This window comes from Artibeus jamaicensis, unplaced genomic scaffold (assembly GCF_021234435.1).
Source record: "Artibeus jamaicensis isolate MK-2021 breed Jamaican fruit bat unplaced genomic scaffold, CSHL_Jam_final scaffold_1964, whole genome shotgun sequence".
Lineage (NCBI taxonomy): Eukaryota > Metazoa > Chordata > Mammalia > Chiroptera > Phyllostomidae > Artibeus > Artibeus jamaicensis.
In genome coordinates, this window is record NW_026522030.1 from 12,705,848 (window position 1) to 12,715,479 (window position 9,632).

Below are 9,632 nucleotides of genomic sequence, written 5' to 3' on the forward strand. Positions count from 1 at the left end.
CTCGCTGTCCCATATTTGTGTGTGAATAAACTGGGAGGAACAACAAGTAAGTGAGACAGACTTGTAAGTAAGTGTAACCCAGAGTTCCAGTGAGGGAAAAGAAAACCTCAAAACCTTTGCCTGTAATAACCTGTGGGTGTTGTGGCAGTGGGAAGAGCTCCAAGCCTCACAGGAGAATTCATTGGAGAGACCCACAGGGTCCTAGAACATACGCAAAACCACCCACCCAGGAATCAGCACCAGAAGGGCCCAATTTGCTTGTGGGTGATAAAGGAAGTGACTGAAAGCAGGCCAGGAGCCAAGCAAGTGGCATTATTCCTTGTCTGACCCTTCCCCCCAACACATACAGTGCCACAATGCAGCAATGTAGGTTGCCCTGCCCTGGAGAATACTTAAGGCTCCAACCCTTACAACATAAAGCTATACCAAGACAAAGAACTATGGGCCAAATTAAAGAACAGGTCAAAACTCCAGAAAAACAACTAAATGATGAAGAGATAGCCAACCCATCAGATGCAGAGTTTAAAACACTGGTAATCAGGATGCTCACAGAAATGGTTGAGTATAGTTGCAAAATAGAGGAAAAAATGAAGGCTGTGCAAAATGAAATAAAGAAAAATGTACATGGAACCAAGAGTGAAGGGAAGGAAACCAGGAGTCAAATCAATGATTTGGAGCAGAAGGAAAAAATAAACATTCAACCAAAACAGAATGAAAAAACAAGAATTCAAAAAAATGTGGAGAGGCTTAGGAGCCTCCAGGACAACTTTAAACATTCCAACATCCAAATCACAGGGGTGCCAGAAGGAGAAGAGGAACAGCAAGAAATTGAAAACTTATTTGAAAAAAACAATGAAGGAGAGCTTACTCAACCTGGCAAAGGAAACAGACCTCCAGGAAGTCCAGGAAGCTCAGAGAGTCCCAAAAAAGTTCGACCCAAGGAAGCACACACCAAGGCAGATCATAATTACATCACCTAAGATTAAAGATAAGGAGAGAATCTTAAAAGCCACAAGAGAAAATTAGATAGTTACCTACAAAGGAGATCCCAGAAGACTATCAGCTAGTTTCTCAAAAGAGACCTTGCAGGCAAGAAGAGGCTGGACAGAAATATTCAAAGTCATGAAAGGCAAGGACCTACATCCAAGATTACTCTATCCAGCAAAGCTATAATTTTGAATGGAAGGGCAGATAAGGTGCTTCCCAGATAAAGTCAAGTTAAAGGAGTTCATCATCACAAGCCATTATTATATGAAATGTTAAAGGGATTTATCTAAGAAAAAGATCAAAACTATGAACAGTAAAATGACAACAAACTCATAACTATCAACAACTGAACCTAAAAAACAAAAACAAACTAGGCAATAACTTGCCTTTTTGTTGATTGCCAGTGCTACATTAATATTTAACATGTTATACTTTTACGTTATTGCCATGAACTTGATCTAATTTAGATTGATGTTTTGGCAAAAAAATACTTTATAGAATATTTTATAATTCCAACAGGAGGCATAGTGTTTGCTCCTCTCTCTTTTGATGATGTTAGTAGCTACTGATTATCATTACCTAGATCCACTATTTCGTTAGATGTTTGATGGAGATCACATGGAGGGTTATTAGCAGGGAGAGTGGGGAAAAGTGGGGGTAAAGGTACAGGGAATAAGAGGCATAAATGATAGGTACAAAATAGATAGGGAGAGTTTAACAATAGTACAGGAAATGCAGAAGCCAAAGAACTTATATGTATGACCCATGGATATGAACTAAGGGGGGCATGCTGGTGGGAAGTGGGGTACAGGGTGGAGGAGAATAAATGGGGAAAAATGGGACAACTGTAAAAACATAATCAATAAGATACATTAAAAAAGAAAAAGGAGGTATAGAATACTTGATTCTTTCTCTGTTTAGCAGTTTTCAGAAAAATGTGAATTGGTTCTTGATCATAATTCAAAGGTTTTCAATGAGTTTTTTCCTCTTTAAATATCATTATGATATCTTTGTTCACATTTTTGGTGTGTTAATTCATAAACATTATTCCTGTCACATTGGGATGCTCACATTGCCTCAGCTTGGTCCAGTGAGATTCTTGTCTCATCGGTTCCTGAGTCCTTTTGGCATGATCCCAGTAGTTTCTGATAGCTTCTTCTTTTTATTTTTTATTGCTGTTTAATTAAAGTTGTCTCCATTTCCCACATTACTTTCCCTTGCCCTACCCACTCCTCACCTCCCACATTCTTTCTGGCATAATAAAGTATTTCTAGTACATCTTAAACAGCCATCTCTCTAAGCAGCCCTGCCACTTCTGTTGGGAAAGATATCTAGAGAACATGATTTGGATGCTATTGGTGCTTCTTGATACTGGATTTGTTATTCCTAAGTCTTTTCAGTGCACAATGCTATATGTTATTAAATTCATACTGATATTCCCAGTTCTAATAATAAATTATAGGGTTTATTCAAATTTTTGATTTTATATTTATATCTCTTTTTCAACTATACTAAATATCTTAGGCCCTAATAGCAGTAATTGTGTTAAAGTGATATTGCTTTATTATATTATATTATCTTAACTATATATAATAGTTTCAGAATAACAATATTAACATTATTACTCACAATATTATTATACCAGTTTCAGATTTTCTTATTACATTTTTTATCCTGATAGTACATCCCATTTAAAACAGAAAAACACTGTTTTAAATCACTTAAAAATGGTCCTCTCTATGGATTTATACCAATAAATTTATATCAAAGATATTTAAATTTATTTTCCTTTTTCAGGGAAAAATTTTTTTTCTTTATCACTTTATTTTGCCTTATAGTCATGGGAACAAGGTTTATCCAGAGAAGTCTGACTTCTGCCCCTTTCCCTTGTAGTTTGTTCACTCTTTTTCTGTGCTTCACTTTTCAATTACATCTTTATATGACTGATATTAAAAACTGATTTAATGCAACTAGTCTATATTTGAAGTATTCAATAAATGGCAGCTATCATTATAAGCAAGGTATATAACTAGTTATTATCTCTGAAGTTTCTAAATTTGAATACTCTCCTCCATATTCTCTTGAGTGTTAACTTTTATCTTGATATCTAAGTAACCCAAAACAGCTTCTTCAGAAACATTAAGGTTTTATTTCAATATAGATGTGTTATGCTGTCCTCTGGTGACATATAAGTAAAGTGGGCAGGGAAATTGTGGGAAAAAAATTCAGTCATTGATGTTAGCCAATCCTGGATTCAAATGTCTAATTTGCTATTTACTAGATCTTTTGTGGAATAAATTCCTTAGCCTCTGGGAGGCTTAATTTCCCATATATATATATAATGGTGATGATAATATCCAATGTTACCATTGCAAGAATTAAATGAGCTGATGGAGGGAAAAAATCTACAGGGTACTTGAATATACTGTTGCTTAAGATAAATTTGTTTCCAATCCCCACGCTCCTTGCCTTTGATTTAATCTATACTATGAATATCCCAATGTTACTGAGAACAGATAGGTCTTTCTTTGATCAGCATTTACCAAATTTCTGCTCTGTTTGCTTTTTCCAGAGAACTCGCTGCTGTACCACTTCCATTCATGTTCATGCTGGTGTGCACCTTCAGAGTGGCCCTCCACCTTCCTCCACTCTACTCTTTGCCCCTGAACACTGACCTATATGGGAACAAGCTCCCATGTCCTCTACTGTTCTGTTGAGTCTGATCAATGGAAGCCCCAGCAGGAGATTTGAGAATTTATCAAGGAATATATCCCCCAGCTCCCTTCCTGCCTGTAGAGGTGCTACTCTGACTCGGGCTTCTCTCTGGAAGACCTGCACTGTCCCTTGACTTTCCTAAACTCTACCCACTCCTGTGCACATAACCCCCTTATTAAACTCACTGCAGTTACCCAGTTTGAATGGTGCCATCTGTTTACTGCTGGGACACTGATTAATACAATTTCCAATCAATAAAATAGTAATGAGATTATTAATCTAAGGGGCACAGTTTGCCTCGATTCCTTCAGTTATTCTAAAATTTGAAGCTCAGATAAATCTTAATTATTGAAAAGCAAAATACCTAGACCTTAGTAAGTTATTGCTAAACAGAAAGTCACTCAATGAGTTTTGCTTTAACCTCTATATGCTTTCAACTTTTAACCAAGGGTCAATACAGCAAATGGTCATATGCTAGCTCCATTCTTGCACCCTTAAAAAATGCACTGGTGACAGCAGGCATCCTCTATTGTGGCCAGTGTCCACATGGTGACATGAAAAGAGCACTAGATTTGGTGCTGACAGATACAGGCTGAAACTACTGCTCTGTAATTTACTAATTACAAAACCATATTTCCCCGAGTTTCCATCTATTCTTATGTAAATGAGCCAAAATACTTACAAATTTGTGAGTATTAATGAAAAAAGGAGAGAGCTTTTTTAAACAGAAGAGCTCCATGAATACATGCAGAATGCATTACATTTCTTTAAAAATTTTGCACAGGCATGGGTTTTCTTTTCTAAAGAACTGTGATTCCTTTATCCTAGTGAAAAGCAGTCTATAACCCATTGTGAGTTTATATATTCTTTGCTTTAATTTATAAGAAATGTATAATTAACTAATATTTTAGTATAATGAGCATATTTTTCTAGCATTTATATATACATTTTTACTTCCCTTTACATCATTTTTATTTATCCCTGTTTTGTTGATATTACGCATATGTATGTTATGCTTTAAGGTACATCAAATTATTTTTTTGAAGAATATGGGATCTAACCAAACAAGCCAATTTTTGAAAAAGAATAATTTGTCCGTAGTCGTCTTGCCTTCTGGATAAATACTTTCATTCATCTTTCTGCAACATTCCTCTTTGAGTCTGTACCTAAGCAGTGTTCAGTATAAAGGTCCGATTTCCTATATTCACAATTCATTATAGTAGGGGAAATACAGAATCTAAAGAACTTGAGACACGTGGTCATGAACTAAAGGGGGGGGAGTGGTAGGGGAGGGGTGTTTAGGGTGGAGGGGAAGCGGGGGGAATAGAACAAATGTAATGGCATAATCAATTAAAAAAAAAGAAAAGAAAATCAGTAATGTTCACATCTGCCAACCTATACAAAGATATGTGGATGCAGATATGTAGATATATGGATATATACCAATCCATATCCTACAGTTTATTGGCACAAGAGTAAGAGAAAAGGGAGAAGATATATACAAGGAGGAAATTTTCTTCTTCCTTGAAATTAAAGTGCCCACTTAGAACTTTCTTCAGCATTCCTTTCCAAGTAAAGATCCAGAATCATTAACATCAGTCCATTCAACTCTGCTCATAAGTGTTTTTTATTGGTTCCTGTCCATCACATGACTACTCATGAATATTCTGTTCTTATCCTACTGAGAGAGGAGCTCAGTTCAGATCCCTCCTCTTAGCAATCACCACCACTTCCCAGAGACCCTGGCTTTCCAAGCCAAATTCAGATGAGATATCATTCCCTAATTCAAGAAGTGACAGACAGGGCAGAAACCAGAAAACAAGCCTTATCTGTTAAATAAAGTGAAGTTCTTAAACTATAGAAGTATTACCCTATTGAAGATAAAAGGAAGATTTTAAGTGAGGAACAATGGTAAATAGAAATGTCTGAGACAGTTGTAAGTCAAGTGAAGATGGCAGAATTTTAAACATACCTCTCAGGCCAAACAAAGATCTTACTTGTTTGTGGCCAAGTATGATTTACCAGGGAAGAGGGCTCACTGTCTATCTGAAACATCCTTTTGAAAGACACCTGCAGTACTATTATACTAAGGAAAGCACAAGGTCATTAAGGGCTCTGTCAATCAAGTGACTGATTCCTCCTGATAGGGCTGGTGAATAAAGAAGGCACTTCTCGGTTTCAGACTGAAAGTCACACACCACCTGCTGCGAACCCTAAGATTTTGAGAAAAGGAGATGTTAACATAATCTACTTCCATGCTCAAAGAAAGAATTGGTTCTTGAAGCCAGACTTTAGGAATTCTTTTGTTCAAGGAGAAGCCAATTCTTCAGAAGTGTTCGAAAACACATCTGGATTTTTTACCTCTTCATCATAGGATGATTATTGATGGAGAAATATGGTAGCCAGTGCCATGTTTTACAATAAGTATGTAAAATTCTTATGTTTCTGAAACTACAACTAAATAACAAAACCATAAAAATGTTTGATTACTTGCTCAACAAATTAGTTTGCCCTCCCAAGATGGAATATACAAATTTTTAGAAAAAAAATCCTATCAACACCTGTGTACCAATAACTTAAATTCTATCATTAACCTTTACTAGACTTACATTTATCACATACCTAGCTATTTATCCCTTTATACATACAGAGCTCTATCTATTTTAAGGCATTTCAGAGCAAATTGAAGACATCTGAATATATCCATTAAAATACTTCATTATACATACTGTTAACTAGAGTTCAATATTTGTTGGACAGTTATTTTTTTGGATGTAAATTTCACATAAAATCAAATACACAAATCTTAACTACACTTTTGCTCAGTTTTGATAATGCATACAGCTGTTGTAACCCAAGCCCTTATTAAGATATAGAACATTAATAAAAAATTATAAATACTCTTTAGAAAGTGTCTGTGTTGGATAAATAAGGTGTATCTGTATACAATTCAGTTATATTTTATTGGATTTAGCGAAACTGCCTAATAATTTTTAATAATAATGTAGAAAATAGATAACCTCTGGCAGCAAAATTTAGATACTTTTTATTGGCATGTGAAAAATATTTTTCTTGCATATTTACATGTTATTTAGAGTTATGATACCTTTGGTAGTCAAAATATTTTTAATATAATGATCAAAATATAATAAATAAACTTTAGAAGAGTTAAATAAAAATATAAAGAACATTACCATGTTCTCAGATAATTCTCTCTTTCTTCTTTCAGTTAAGTGGTTACCCTTTCCTTCATTGGACATAATCCATGTCCTAATTATTTTTCCAACATAGATTAGATTTGCCTGTTGTAGAATATTACATAAATAGAATCACGCAGTATGTCTCTTTTGTATGTTTTTCACTCAGCATAGTGTTCTGGAGATTTATCTAAGTTAAAGCATGCAAATATTAGTAGGCCCTTCCATTTGATTGTTCAGTAGTAAGCCCTGGCAGGAATTAGTGACTCGTTTATCCATTCTGGTACCGATTGACACCTAGAGGCTCCAGACTGTGCTATTATGAATAAAGCTCTTATACACACTCTTGTACAAAATTAATTTATTTTGAGTAAATAACTACAATTGTGATTGTGGTATTGTGAAGCTGATATACATTTAATTTCATGAGAAACTGTGAAGACAGTTTTCTAAAAAAGGTGGCAATCTATGTGTGATAGTTTCACTTTTTCCACATCTTCGTCAACAATTGTTATTAGTCATTATCATAGAAGCCGTTCTCTTGCATTCAAATGTTATCTTCTTGTGGTTTTAATTTGTATTTCCCATTTGAGCAATTATGATGTGCTGATTGGTCATTCCCACTTCTTCTTTGTGAGAAATATATTTTAAAATATTTTATCCATTTTTAACTGAATGCTTTGTGTTTTTATTATTGCAATATAGGAGTCCTTTATACATTTAGGATACCTTTCTTTTGGTCATATACTCGTTTTGAAATATTTTCTCTTGGTTATGGCTTGCCAATTTACTTTCTTAGTAGCTTTTGTTCCTTGTGGAATACATATAAAAAGTAGATGTTCTTGGATTATTTGTGAAATTGGGGAATACAGTTCATATCAAGCATATTAGCTGTAAGCTTTTTGTACATGATCTCTACTACACTGAGGAAATTTCTTTTATTCTTAGTTTGCAAGAATTTTTTCTTTAATCATAAACTGGGAATGAATTTCAATATTATTACAATTATTTAAAAAGATCAATTTTTGTTATTTTTATGGTAAATTATAGTGCTTGCGTTTCCTGCATTCTTGGGATAAATACTATTTGGTCATGGTGTATTACCCTTTTGATATATTTCAGGATTATATTTGCTAAAATTTTATTAAGTATTTTTGGCCTAACATCCAGAAATAGGGATAATTGATGGTAATTTATTTTTTTTCTGTTATATCTCTATCAGGTTTTAGTATAGGGTCATATTGTCACATAAAACTAATGGGATGTATTTCTTTATTTTTAGAAAGAATTTGTATATAGTATAGTATTGTATTTTCTAAATGTTCAATAAAATTTATTAGTGCAATCACCTGGGCCTGAATTTACTTTATGGGAAGAGTATTGATAATAAACTCAATTTATTTAATAGAAATGGGGATATTCAGATTTTTTGTTTCATTTATTGACACTTTTTGTAAGTTGTATTTTTTAAGAAAATCATCTATTTCATCTAAGTTGTCAAATATTTTGGTTTAAAATTGTTTCTAATATTCTCTTATCTTTTCAGATGTATACTTGTGTCCCCTCTGCTATTTCTGATGTTAGTAATTTCTGTCCTCTCTCATTCTGTCTTACTCAGTCTAGCTAGGGGTTTATCAATTCTGATACTCTTTCAAAGAATAAAAAATTTTGGATGTATTAATTTATGCTATTGTTTTCTGTTCTACTAGTTTCCACTATTTTTATTTCCTTCTTTCCACCTTCTTTGTATATTAATTATTTCCTTAGACATCACTGACTTAAACCTTTATCCTAATGTTTACATTTTAAGCTATAAATTTTCATTTAAGTACTGCTTTAGCTGCATTTCGCAAATTTTACTATGGTGTGTTTTCATTATTATTCAGTTCAAAATATTTTCTAATTACCCCGTGAATTCTTTCTTAATTCACAGATTATTTAATAGTATTGTATGTTGTGACTTTAAATATCTAGGGTTGGGGGGGCGTTTGGTGTGGTGACTTTATAATGTATCAGCTTGACTAGGCTCAATTACATTTCCCAGGATTTTCTTTCTTTTTTTTTTTACAATGTCTTTTTTTAAATTTGTTTTTAGAGAGGGGAAGCGAGGGAGAAAGAGAGAAACATCAATGTGTGGTTGCCTCTCATGTAGCCCCCACTGGGGACCTGGCCTGCAACCTAGGCATGTGACCTGACTGGGAATAGAACCTGCGACCTTTTGGTTCGCAGCCCACACTCAATCCACTGAGCTACTCCAGCCAGGTCCCAGGATTTTCTTTCATGTATGTTTCTGGTTATGATGGGCAACATCAGGAGGTTCACTCTAACTCTCAGAATTATTAGAAGGGTAGAAGGGAAGCAACAGCTATTTCATAGCTTACAAAGGATGTTGCTGATCTACTAATACACTTCATGGGCATGAAGCCACAGCAGAGCTTGCAATTAGTCCATCATGCCCTGGATATGAGCTTCTGACTCATAGGTCAGGAGTATGTATTTAGTTCAGTGATAAGAACTCCTGGCTTCTATAAGAAACCCTCATCACCGGGTCAGAGGTGCAACAATGAATAGAGGTTCCAGTCCATCCTTGATGCCTGGTCCAGCCTACCCATGATCCTTCCTCCCTCACTGTCTATCCTGTGGATATTAAACTCCAACATCACAGAGAGAATATCTGTCACTTCTTAGCCAAATCCCACAATTGCATAAGCCAATTAACTATGTGTGTGTACT